This window comes from Cupressus sempervirens, chromosome 7 (genome assembly GCF_028749045.1).
Source record: "Cupressus sempervirens isolate cs-2001-9-10 chromosome 7, ASM2874904v1, whole genome shotgun sequence".
Lineage (NCBI taxonomy): Eukaryota > Viridiplantae > Streptophyta > Pinopsida > Cupressales > Cupressaceae > Cupressus > Cupressus sempervirens.
The window spans coordinates 395,828,160-395,842,570 of NC_143124.1; positions in this window are offsets into that span (position 1 = coordinate 395,828,160).

The window sequence follows — 14,411 nt, forward strand, 5'->3', positions numbered from 1 at the left end:
TCCCCTTTGACCTTCAATAACCAGTTGTTTAGTAGTAAAGTGGTCTCCTGCAAATTGGGAGCAAACTCTTCAAATCATAATTTTAATCTTTGAATACATGGGATGTGAGATATGAAACTAGAGAGGATACTTGCCATTGTGGCCTTCCCTACAACCCTCTTGGCACCACTATCCCCTTTTTAATGGCGTGTTTTTTTTATTTTTATGGGCTTTATGATTTCCTCTAATGCATGGTGCTCCAATCATAGTTTCCATAGCTTATGCCCTTGGGTGGAAGTCTTGTTGCAAGTTTTGGCACTGGTTTAACTACTAATTTTTTCTTTGAATTTTCTCACAAGTTTGAGTGATGACTTTTCCATCATCGAAGGCCTTCTTTCCTCTAGCTACAACAATATCTGCTCCTTCCTTTTTGACTTCATACATTCTTTTAGTAACATCTATTCATCCTCTATAGCTCACAATGTTTAATACACATTTCTCACATATAAAATCAAAACAAACAATACTTTGCACATAGTCGAATCCATTGTCATTCACAATACATTTGATCATATAAAATCATTTGGAAGAAAAAGATGATACGCATATAGTGAACTTTGTAACAATTAAAAATTGTCACACTTTCTTTTTCAAACACTTCAATTTGTACATGCTCTTCATTAATCTAATGGAATTAGTTGGACCTTAAAGTGGGTCCAGCTAAAAAAAAATTCATTTTTGAACAACAGATATGCAAACTGATCCATCGATCACCTTGAACTAACTGCAAACCAATTCGAAGAAAAATTCACCACTTAACACCCATTTTAAATCACCTTTGTATCACTGTGAAAATTGTGCTAGGAGGCTTGTTGCCTGGCCTTAAAAGCTAACTCAAACATCTGGTCGGGCTCTGAAACTCTGGATCTATTATCTCTCTAGCACATTCAATAAGCCTGCCAAATCTCATCACATGATGAAATTGGGGTCAAAAGATATTGACCTCCAAACATGCCTACTTCAAATCACCTGCAAATAAACATGTCAGAATGCAAGAAATTGCATTTGGTTTTGGCCTTGAAAACTAGGCAAATGGGCACTTAAGATTCTGAAAACTGGGGCATTGATACTTTGTCATAAGGAGAGTGTACTCTATGATTTGGGCTCATGAAAAATCATGGGGCACATTTGCCGAAGGTCTAACATTGGCTGCTTGGATTTGCAGGACATAGAACATCAGTAGAAAAGTGTTCTTTTTTGCAAATGGAATGACCCTAGAAAAGTGTGTAGACGGATTCGTCAAGACTTGAAAATTGACACACTTGTAGTATTTTTAGTATAGATCACAATGGTACAATCCATTTGATCTAGGAAATCATGGATTTATAGTTATAACATCACAAACAGGGCTACCAACTCATCTGCACTTCATGACACCAGTAAAAAAATATAAATTGCATTCAAAATTGTGTTTGAAAATTGATCAAAAAAATTCTTCATAAGCTCAAATTTGGAGCATAGAAAGTATCTAACCCCGAGAATATGATGCAAAAGGAATTTTATTATTTGGGTCAACTGGTCAAAAGTTATAACTTGTCAAACAGGGCTACCTAGAAATATGCACAATATGCAAATTTATGAAAATAGTAAATTCCCAACTTTCAAGGGTTTGAAACCTAGTCAAACAGATTCAAAACGACCTGAAACTTGGAACATAGGTTCTTTGGTATTCATACTAAACATCCTCAAAGTGGTGAATCATAAAACATAATCAAGTAAAAGATATTCAAAGGAAAACATGCCCTCCTATTGATGTTTGACACTTAGGCAGAAAATGCGAAACTGAAGACTACTCAAAATAGGACTTCAGAGAATGGATCAGAATGTTAGTTTATCATTAAAAAACACATAGATAGGCTGAATTAAATGTGTTAAAAACATAAACAACCACTAGACCCTAATACGATAGCTAGGTACATATGCAAGGAAAATGCATTTATAGGGGCTCAAAGTAACTCAAAATTTGGAATAGGCACTCAAAATGGGAATGCAATTTTGAGTGCCATCACCTGCTTGGAAGCCAAGTTCAAATTTTGAAAATCCACACAAAGTGAATTTCTCTACTCTTTTTCCTTACCAGGACCAAGTTGGCAACCAATGTAGAATATTGGATTGGGAAGATAATTTTAGCATCAAGTAACTTTTGTACTTCTTTCTTTATCAAAGACTCAATTATAGGATTCACTAGTCTTTGTCTCTAATGAAAGGGTTTGGCATCAAGTTTCAACAGAATTTCATGAGTGATGATCTCAAGATCGCAGGTCTTGAGTTCTTCATAACTCAATGCTATGACATCTTTGTACTATGTAAGCAATTGAAGCATGCTTTCTCATTCTTAAGGATTAGAAGCCTTTCTGAATCTCACCAACTTTGTATATTCTTTCGTATCTAAATTATACGAATCGTATTCTTCAACCCCATTTTCTTCAACATTCCTTTCTTTACATGTTGATTCATCTCAATCAAAGATACATTCTAAGTCTACCACCCCCTTAGGAATAGTATTGGTTTTAAAATTTATAATTCCATCTTCATCCTCTAGCTTATCTTCTTAAAGCTTGTCATCAAGAGTATCATCAATATCTTTTCCCTTGAAAAGGCCATTGCACATGATAAACTTGAGAATATATTGGTCATCTTGGAAAACTTGTAAGTTAATAATATTATTTGGAATAGATAGGGCAACAACCAACTGAATTGAAAATCACTTTAGCTTTATCCTCTCAATAGGTTGCAATGCACTTGCTAAAATAGAAAGGGCATCAGATACCATCACTAGTAAATTTGGACCCAATTTTTCACCAATTTTGGTCAAATTTTGACAAAGGTTCACCACTATTTTTCTTGTCAAAATTTTGATCAAATTGTAGGTTGGTCAAAATTTTGACGAATAAATTGCAAGTTGGTCAAAATTTTGACAAATATATTCGTCAAAATTTTGACCAACCTACAATTTGGTCAAAATTTTGACAGGAAAAATAGCGATGAACCTTGGTCAAAAATTGGGTCCAAATGTACTATTGTGTGTTCATCTTCCTTGGAATGGACCTTATGTTCAAGGCCTCAAAATTTTCTAACAAGCCCCAAACTCTTTTTTGGTTTGTAAGTAGTATCCTATCATTGCATGATTAGATTGGTTTTACTTATCTGATAACTAACTGAAAGTCTCCTTCAATTGCAAGAGCTTTGACATCTTTCTCTAATTCAAAGAGGTGTCCGTGAATCAAGGCTTCATACTCTACAACATTGTTAGTACATATAAATTATAGGCAATATGTTGCATAAAAATACCTACCTTTCAAATTAATCAATTTAATACCTGTGCCATCTCCTAATTTGCATTTAGAGTTGTCACACTTGACTATCTAGATTGGTTGTTCTTTGGTCTTTCTAGTCTTGTGCTTGTTTATACATAGCTCTTCCTTTACTTGAGTTTTAAAAGATTGTTTCTTTAGGACCCATTACAATATTTCACATGGTAGACTTAGTGAGTTTCCATAGTTTATCTTTGATATAGGGGTTGTTTGTTTCTCTTGTTGACTTTGAATATCCCCAATCAATCTAGTGATCTTATCAATTTGGGTTTTGGATGAATGACCATTGAGGTCCAACCTTGGGCTTTCACAAAACATCTTCTCCTCTAGATTTTGATCATCCTAGGTGGAGGACTAGATAAGCCCCACCATCTAAAGAAGTTACACTATATGATGCATTTGAATCTTTTTCCTTCTTCTTCATAAATCTCAACCAATTCAACTATGCTTGTAGAGATTGAACTTTCCTTTTGTATCTCATTTGGTATTTGGTTATTTTTATACTACATTATCTTAATGAGTACCCTAGCGACTACTTCCTAAAAATGTGAGCATTCAAATTATGAATGACTGAATTTGTGTAACCTATAAAGTCATGGAAGAAGAAAAATATTTGGGTATGCTTCCTCACCTAAGCATTGTAAGTTTGCAACCATACTATCTATAAACTAAATTATGAGTTCTTCTTTTGGAGTAGGGATCATAGATTCTTTATTCAGATGGTCAAGTTTGTTAGCTACGTTTATGTCAAGAGACATCACTTTGTAGTAGCCTAGCTCAACTTGGAAAAATTCTACCTCATTTGGTGCATTGTATTCAGTGATTATTATCTTTAGCTTTTGCTCAGCATCAATCTTGATTTGATTATGTGGTTCCTTCCAATGTAGCCATAATTGAGTAAAATCAGTTCAAAACCATCCTCTCAACTACTTTTTCCATTCTCTACTTAGCAATAATCCATAAGTTTTAGTGATTTCAACTACATGTATGTCTACAATGTCTCAAATTTGAAGGTCTATAGTTAATTGTATTCTAACATCTTTCAATACCTTGATAACTTTTAATTTTGTATTGTTGATTTGTATCGCTATCTGATTTGAGGGTTGAGGAGTGAATCCCAACCTTTGATCTATCAAAGGTGGCATGATGTTATAAAAAGATCCTAAATCTATAAGACAATTGTGTATGTTCTTTCTAGAAATTTTGAGACTAAGAAAAAAAGGAGGCACTTCATCCTTGTCTTTATAGATGGTAGACATTTCCTCACAAGTATTGACTTATTGTGATTCTATCTTTTGAGGGAATGTGTTCACATTGGCATTTCCTTTGCATGATCAAGAGTCCTCAGCATTTCTTCCCTTTGATTAGGACAATTTTGTATCATATTAAACATGGACATATTAGCCTTGGTTCTCTTTATATCTTCCACTATATTGTACTTTTTAGTTTCCCATATAGGATTCTTTACGGTTGTAGGAATGTTCTCTTGATTTTGATATTGTTCCCCAACATAGGGTGCTCTGGTAAGTACTATATTGTTATTAGCTCTTGGATAAGGAGGTGTTGGATGCAAGGAATTCTATCAATCATAAGTACCCTTTGGTTACACAAATAGTAAGTATTCTGATTGTCATTTTGAAAAGCTAGCATCTCTTCTGGTTGAGGTTTCGATTCTTGACTAAATAGAAAAGTGAATTCTTCACTAGTTGGTTGTTCCATTCTAGGATTTTGTAGAGAATCATAGGATTCTAACATCATAGAATTATATTTCATAGAAGACTCACCATTATTGCCTTGTGAGTTTTGGTCCATTTCTTGATTTCCATTAAAATATGAGCCATCATTGTTAGGTACATTTTGGTTATTGTCATACTAGTTGGTGTCCATAAACTAGGTGTTGTTGTTATTATCATTAGGGATGCTTCCATTATATGGGATAGTATTCCATTGTCAATTATGCTTTTGGAAGCCCTTTTTGCAATCTGGAGGATTGTAATTATTCTTTGTGTTTCTATTTCCCACATTGTTATTTTCGTTGAAATTCTTGTTGTAATTTTGACCATAGTTGTTGTTGTAAGGGACTACATTTGTTCTCTAGAAGTTTCTATTGTGCCCTTATAACAACCTCAAATAGGTTAGTTCATTGGTAATCTAAGACATTATTTTCCTCATTTGACCTACTGGCCTGGTGTTTCACTATGTATTCTTGTCATACTCTATAGTGAAAGAACCATTAGTCTCATGTTTTGAAAAATTATGAAATGTGTCAAAAACCCTAGATGAAATTATTTAAAAAATTTCAAACCCTTGTCATGTACCCTAGCTTTTCAAAATTTTGGAAAGTAGGTTTTATAAAATAATTACGCAGGAAGATTGTTACTGTAAGGTTTTATTTTTACCATTTTCCCACTTTTATTTTATGTTACTTTTTTGGAATTTAGAAACCCTTCATTGTAAACCTTGTCTTAACCTTAGTTTTACCTTTGTTATTTCCTTAATACTCTTCAAAATATCTTAACCACTATGGTTTACCTTTGTCAACCATTGATCTTTGGAAGATCAATGAATGAGCGCATGCCTGCATTGAGAATTTGCTTGACCTTTAGCAAATGTGAGTAAATACCTATGTACCACGTAGCACTTCATGATGTCAAGCTCTTTAATGCACTACAAAGAACTAGAGGATTTTAGAACTTTTCAAAGTTGTCATGGGTTGTCAAAGCACGTTGGTATTTCCAGTAATTTCATTGGTATAGCTAAGTAATGGGGTCATCTTTTTGTATCATATCATTGACTCATTGATCTTGGAAAGATTTATGGTAGCCATATTACCACTTCATGAAGAAGTGAAAACTTTAACTAATATGGTAAAGTGCCTTCTTTTCATGTGTACTCAATGATGTCATGCCTCTAAGTTTAAAAGAGTGCTAAATTAGTTGGTGACTATTAAAACACATTTTATAAAGTACATCATTTGATTGGTTGACTTTGTTGACTAGGTTGTAAAAAAGGTAAAATGTATAGTGTCATCAATCTTAGAAAGATCAATGGAAGGTGCTTCACTGCAACATGAAAATGACTAAACTTAAACTAATGTGGTAAAGTGCCTGCTTGCCATGTGGACAAGTGGGATCAGTTACTTAGAAGGTTGCCTAGTCACACTAGGGTGGAAGAGTATGGTGATATGGAACAAAATAATTGGTGGAGTAGTCCATGTGTTTGTCAAGTTGGATAGTGATCGTGCTAGTGGGCCCATAATTTTTTAAACCTGAATTATAAACTTAGAATGATTTTTCATGATCATCAATCTTTGAAAGATCGACAATTGGTGCATCACCGCTTTTTGAAACTACTCAAAATTTATGAAATGGGAGAATATCCCCTGTTGACATGTGGAAATATCTAAAAAGTAGTTAATGTAACTTTTTTGATTTTAAACTAAGTCATCTAATGCTTGACGATCAATGGTTAAAATCCAAGCTTCATATAGAGTGATTTATAGAAAGAAAAGGGCAAGAAAAGTTAGGTAAGTCATTTGAACTTTTGAAAATTAAGAAAATATATTTTCACTAAGGTAAATTGCAAAAATGCCACCATGCAAGGATTTTTCTCAAAAAGTAGATTACTTAAAGTGGGAAGTTTAGGATGATTTTCTAGAACAAATGTTGTTGTCAATGAATGAATTAGCTAGGGGTAGAAAGTCAATTCCAAAAAGCCCTAAGTTACTAGTTGGGGAGGGTTTCAATGAAAAATAAAATTGGTTAAGGAATGTAGACGTGTCTATGGGAGGATTGGAGCTTTTTAGGAAATGGTTTATAGAAAGGAAATTAGATACTCTAGTAAGTGATGTCTGAGAATTTGACATAGGTAAATTGATTGTCTCTAGAGTCTTCTTTGTTGATGGTCTACTAGCAAACATGGTAAAGAAGTATGATCCAATTACTAGAGTGGTAAAGAACCATGTAAGAGATAACCTTTTTAGGGTTTCACCTTAATTTATTGAACAGGTTTTCAAGCTAAACCTTAATCATGTTGTTCATGAGAAAATTGACATAGAAGACCTCCAAGTTAGATATGATGCACATAGGATATATCTAAGGGGATGGCCATTATAGCAATATTTTGTTAAAATTGGATCATTTCTCTTGGTCACACAAAATACCCCCAAGCCCTTATTGAAAAAATATTTTAACCCTAGGGCACAAGCCTTGTACTTTTCTCTTTGCAATATTTTTGGTATGGATGAACAAGATCACCTTCCAAGTTCTATTGTTCTTATTAGTGCTCAAACTCTTCAATATGGAATGAGTTCAATTATCTATTTTGCTAGTTTTCTGGTTGAAGAAATTCATGATGGCTTGATTGAAATAGAAAAGGCTAAAGTTGAAAAGCCCTTATGCTCGTATTCTATGTTGGTGTATATTTGTTTATACAAAGGAGTTACTTTTTTCTCCAAGGAGATGAAACTAAAATTAGAAAGAGATGGAGAGAGACTCCTTGTTTAGTTATGGAGTGCATAAATGACATGTGGGGTAACTAATGTTAGCTTTGTTAGATTTGATAGATACTTTGCCTCTAAGCTCATAATGTTGTCAGTAGGGGATAGCCCTAGAATACCACAATCTCTATTAGAGTTGATAAAACCTAAGGACCATGCAAAAGGACTATTGGTAAGCCATAATTGTGGTGACATTATTCCATATCCTATTTCCACTATTTTTAGAGTTTATGGTTTTTTGGGGAAACCACATGTGTTGCCATACTAGGTGCCTTTGAAAGTAGAGATTGTTGAATTGTTATGGAAAATTAGATCAGTTGAGGAGAGGGATTTTCTTTGTAAATCTAAAGATAATTTCTTTCAAATGATTACTATTATTCACAATTTTTTTTTTGTCAAAAAGGGATGGAGGAACTTGGGAAAATTCTTAGATAAATATTAGATGGCTCAATCCCATGCTCATTTTCTAGATTTAGAAGGATTTTATGATCTCCTTAGAGAAAGGAGTAAAGCTAAAGCTTAGAAGAAAACTATATACTTTCCTAAGGATATGATTAGGAATAGGTTCTCATTGCAAGAAAAAGAACTTAGGAAAGAAAAATGGATAGTATACAGTAAAGTCTTATATTTTATAAATTCTTTTAAACTAGATTATGATCCCTTGTTAGATATTAAGTATTAGGGAATGAAAATAGATATGCTAATGAAAAAAATTGTTGGGATTATGCAAACACTAAATGAAAAGAAATAAATCATAACAAAAGCATACCTAGACAAGGCTATTGAGGTGGAGATGAGGCTGGCCAATAGAATGACTATGACCCTAGGGTAGTATACATTGTAGAAAAGAGTCGAGTATGTAGTGAAAAAAATAAAAAATCCCACCTGATACAAATGCTCCCAAAAAATAGAGATTAGAGCAAGGATCATCTTCCCATGTTGAAGAATATTCACCAACCCAAACACCACTAGGATAAATGAAAAAGCATCCTTGATAGAATAGCTAAGAAAAATTAGATGGGAAGGGGATATTGTGGTTACAACTGTTGATATTGAAGGAGGAGCACTTGAAGAGCCTCTTGTGCCATCTGTTGATCTTACTGTTGTAGATTATAGAGGTAAATAAATAGACCCTATGATAGCATAGGCTGCCCAAAAATTTAATGATGATGAAATTTTTGTAAAGACTAGATCTTTTTCCAAGTTCTTATGGAGAAGAAATATTGGTAATTTTGAAAATAAGTGTAAATTAATAAAAGAAGAGAAACATAATAAGTCAAGACTCTAAAATTGAAAAAGAAGTTAAAGCTAACTTCATGGAGGAATTTTCAAAATTAACCTTTGAAGGGGGAAGATAATTGTTGAAAGACTCAGGAGTTTTAATCTTGCCTTATTGGGACATAGCCAATGCTATGATATTTTATTCTATTAGAAAAGAAAAAGATACTTAGTTTAAAATTGAGGAAGAAATACTACAGGTAGATAGAGGATTAAAATACAACAATGATCACTAGGTATTTGTGATCTGGTCTATTGAAAAGAAAGATAAAACTAGGTTACAAGAAATTTCAAGTGTTGAGCATATGGGTAGTCTCATTGTTTATAGAGTAGATGAGGAAGATAGTACAAAGGTATCCAAAATGACTAGGGAAATGATGGACTTTGAGGTGGTAGTTTCTGAAAAAGATAAAAGTAAATTCCTAGAGCTCAATACCAAGTTTAAAGAAATATTGAAAGCATACGAGGAGAGAGGGAACAAGATACATCAGCTATAGACTCTAGTAGCCCAGATGGACAAGCAACTAGGAAAGAGAAAAGTGGGAGAGTCTAGCTGGTCCTTAATTACCTATCCTCAATCCCCAGTTGAACCATTCAAGTTGACTCCCTTGGTAGAGTTACTTGATACTCCAGAAAGGCCAGAATTCTATACTACTAAGGAATTTGAGGAAGAAAAGAATAAAATCTAGGCCTTACATGTTGAGTTGAATGATTTGTATGAAGATAAAATCAAGAAAATGATCTTATATCTAGTAGATAAGATTGATCGGCCAAAATTTCATGAATAATTGGTGAAAATAATTAACATATGGAATGAAATAGAGGGTAGTGAAGATGCTTTAAAACCCATCATGAGCAAATGGGACAAAAGGAATAAAGTTGTTACCCTTTTGATGATTTTAGTTATTAGTTCATGTTGTCCATATATAGAATTTTTTTTTTAATGTAGTAAGTGATTTATTTGATTTTGATGAAAAAAAGTTGCCATACAAAAGAAACTAATAATTTTGTTTTCAAAATATCTTGCTGAGAATTTTGAACTCTTTCTCTATGCACGTAAAAAGATAGATAAATTGAAAGAAAAGGAAGAATAGAGAAAAGAATAAGATGATTTATCATGTTACCGAATAAATGAAGTTATAAGTGAAAAATGGTATTTTTTCTAGGAAATGACAACTAAAGAGGTTGTTAAGGTGCAATTGGTTTATAACTCCATTAGAGAAGATTTTGTTGAAATTGATAAGCTAGCAAATTGTGTGATTAAGAAGCAATGAGAGGTTTTGAGTTTTTGATTGGCCAAATGACATAGTTTTCAATAAATGGATGGAAGATTTTGTGCATTCAAAGTAGTTAACAATTGAAGAAATTGATGATGAGTAAAGGGTAAAAGCACAGATCTGTGTCACCATTTGTGATACAAAAACCTGTTTTGGTCAAATCTCATTTCTCTATCAAAACTCAACTTTTTCCAAAATCTAAAAATACCCTTTTATGGATCTCAGATTCAATATCATCTTTGTATAAATTTTTGACTCTTTTGATTAGTTATAATATGCTATAATCTCAAAATATTATAATCTGATATTTCAACATTTCAAAAGATGCTCCCTCAAAAAAGGAAAAAAAATAGTAAATCATATCAAAAAAATAAAAAAATAATATTTATCACTAGATGAGAGAATCCTCTTCACGAATATGTAATTTCTTTTCAAGAAGGTATAGACTTGATAGGGAAGTTTTGACAGGAGGAAAAAACTATTGGATTTTGACAAGGTCAAACTTGAGTACTTATAACAAAGAAAATATACATAAAAAATAATTATTTCTTTTTTCGTTCACTAGCTATACATGTCATCTATAAAATATTTTCAAATCAGAACAAAAAAATATGATTTGCACATACTTGTTTGACGGGAACTACATCCTATATTTTTTACACTTAAAAAAGGGACTTCAAAATAAAATAAAGTGAATAAATTCTTAGTCAAAAAAATTATAAAAATTATAGGCATAAAATTCATACAATTCTACACATTTCATCAGTTTACATCATCTTCATATTTTGAACACAAATACCATTTTTTTTGTCATTAATGTTGAACTATCACATTCTGATATCACGTTTCTTTATAAAAGGTGACACAGGTTTGTACTTTTACCCTAAATGGACCAAGATAAGATACAAACAACTAACACATCTGTTTAGGTAGAAGAATACAAAGAAGAGAAACTAACTATAGTGATAGGCACAATGGTCCAAACTAATGACATGGCCATAGAAAAAATAGATGTAATTGTTGTTTTAACTGTACATGATGATGTGGATGGAGACTCTCAAGTTGAAGTAACTCTATAGACATCTAAATTAGGTCCATCACATGCAACTTCATTGGTTACACCATTTGAAGAGCACCAACAACTTTGAAATGAATCATGAACCTCTTAGCACTAAAAGTGAAGCAAAAGTGGTCCCCATAGAAGAATATTCATGATGTAAACCATTTTGTGGCACCAAAATTTTGTCTTTTTTGATAATACCAATGTAAATATCTTTCTATCTAAAGGAAAACTATCAATATTCTCTATGCCTGAAGCTTGTTGCACCTCACACCATATAAGTGAGGTCCCAAGGCTAGAGAAAGGGTCTGAGTCTTTGTGTAATTTTTAGTTGTGCTAGAATACAGTTGGTCCATTACTTGATGCATGTTCTATGATGTGTTTCTCTACAAATTCTGAGAATACATTAATTTTCTAGGATCATAATGTGTTATCTTGAATTGTTTTTAGTTCCATTCCAATGTTATATAATTTTCAAAGAAAATTACTACAAAGATGAGTTGTGCCCACATCTTTTCTCTCTAAATCTTATCTTCATCTTATTATTTGGTTATTTTGAGATTGTATGAGCAAAGTTTGTATAATTTAATGCAACTAGCATAAGTTGTATGTCAATTCGTTATTGCTTTTGATTCATCAAATTAAGTAAATACTTCAGTTAATATGATAGGATCTCCATATAGTAAGAAGGATATATGTAAGAATGAGTTTTAGGATAATATTGATTGTAATGTAGTAAATTAGGTGAAGAAATTGGATAGACTCTTAATCACAATGGATGAGGCACTGATGAATTATTTTAGTCTACATATGAAGAAATTACAAATAAGCATAAAGCTTAAAATAAAATCAATTTTAATTTAATATATGAAGAGTTTCATAGATGGCCAATACTTGTTTACATTTAAATTTTGAGTCTTATTTAGTTACTATTGCCCATAATTATTTGTAGATCTGAGAAGAATTGTGACCAATCTACTGAAGGGATGAATATTATTATAAAATGTCATAAAATGAATGATATGTGAATGTAGTATCAAGTTGTGAATCTTTCTATCCCTCAGGCGCACCTGCCTTGGTTTTACAAAGCTAAAAGAGTAGAAAATCTTCCATATTTTGTTGAAGTTAGGTCCAAATTTGAAGAACATGTAGTTGTTTATAGGAAGTAGCTAATCCTTAGGTTATTATGATCTTCACCATCATGGTATTAAGTGTTATTCTACTTAGTAGTTTAAATACAACAACATGACAAATCTCAGATGTGACGTTATTTTTTGGTTTAGTGGAAGTTTCTGCATTTTTCTTAAAGAAAGAAACTTTTGGAGGTTCATATCCTAGTTTAGTTATGGTTGGAACCAATATAGCTGGTGCCTATTGCCTCTTAACAGCATAGTTTGGTTGACCATGATCCTGCACATACTTAGACAATGGTAACAACATGTCTATGAGTTAAATCATTGAAAAGATTGGATAGGAAACCAAAGAAAATAGGAGCCTTATGTCCTCAATTGCACTAATGCAATCGTTGATGGTAACTCAATAATAACCGAAAGATATTTCACTTCTCATCAAATTGCAAGCCCATGGAAAGTGTTCTCATGCGAGACAAGAAGCTATGTAGGTTTAATAGGTGATCTTTTCTCCAACTCAATATGTTAGCAGAATTCATTAACATGAGGCAAATACTAGAAAATAAAGGTCGCACAATTATAATACCACAATAAAACCATTGGCTCCATTATTATTTATGAACATGAATTCACAAAAATAACACACTCAAGCAAGAATAACTACACTCAAAATGAGAGAACCAATAGAATATATTATTGCATCAAAATAATAGCTTGAAGTACATATTACATTCATATATTTATAGAAAATCATCTTGGATATTTTCTATTTTATGATGAATGCAATTTATCGATGCAACTATATGAATTCCTATTTTAACCAAGTGTTATAAGAGAAAATAATAAAGGTAGTGAGAAATTAAAGAAAATAGCTTAAAAGGGAAATTCCTAATAGAGATAAACCATGATAACAACACATGTCGGAGTTAAATCTTCGAAAAGATCGGCTAGGAAACCAATGAAAATAGGATCAATGCTTCCTAAATTATACTAATGCAATCATCAATGGGAGCTCAATAATAACTAAAATATGTTTCAATTCTCATCAAATTGCAAGGCCACAAAAACTGTGCTCATGAGAGACAAGAAGCTAGGCAGGAACAATAGGTGATCTTTTCTCCAACTTAGTACATCAACAAAATTCATTAACACAAGGAAAATACCATAACTAAAAGGTCTCACAATCATAACAACACAATTTAACCATTGGCTCCATTATTATTTATGAACATGCATTCAAAAAAATAATGCACTCCAGCAAGAATAATTACACTCAAAATGAGAGTAACAATAGCATATATTATTGCACCAAAATAATGGCCTAAACTATATATTATATCCATGTATTTATTTAAAAAATCATCTCCTTTTTTTATGTTGGGAGTGAGAGCTCTTAAAATGTAAACACATGCTAAAAACTAATTATATACAAACTAACTCTCTAAAAGGTGCTAAGTAGGTCTCCACCCTTTCTCATATTTATCAATGGGTGCATGAGCCTTTAAATGACTTAAAGAAAAGAAATAAGAAGTAGATAAGAAGAAGGAAGTTGCAAGAGGATCTAAGATTTATTGGAAGCTCTAAAACTTGAAACTTGACCTTCTCTTGGTATTTCTAGGAGTTGAATTGTCATCAAAATGCATTTCTGGTGCACAAAAAGCTTTAAATTAGGAACTAGCAATTAAATTTTGGCCCACTGTTACTTCTTCAAAATTTTCAATTTACTTCTATGAATAGAGAACTTGCACACCCATGCACCTATGCATCTTGATGACAGGTTCCAAAAATCCAAAATTTCCCCAAGTGTCAAAACTG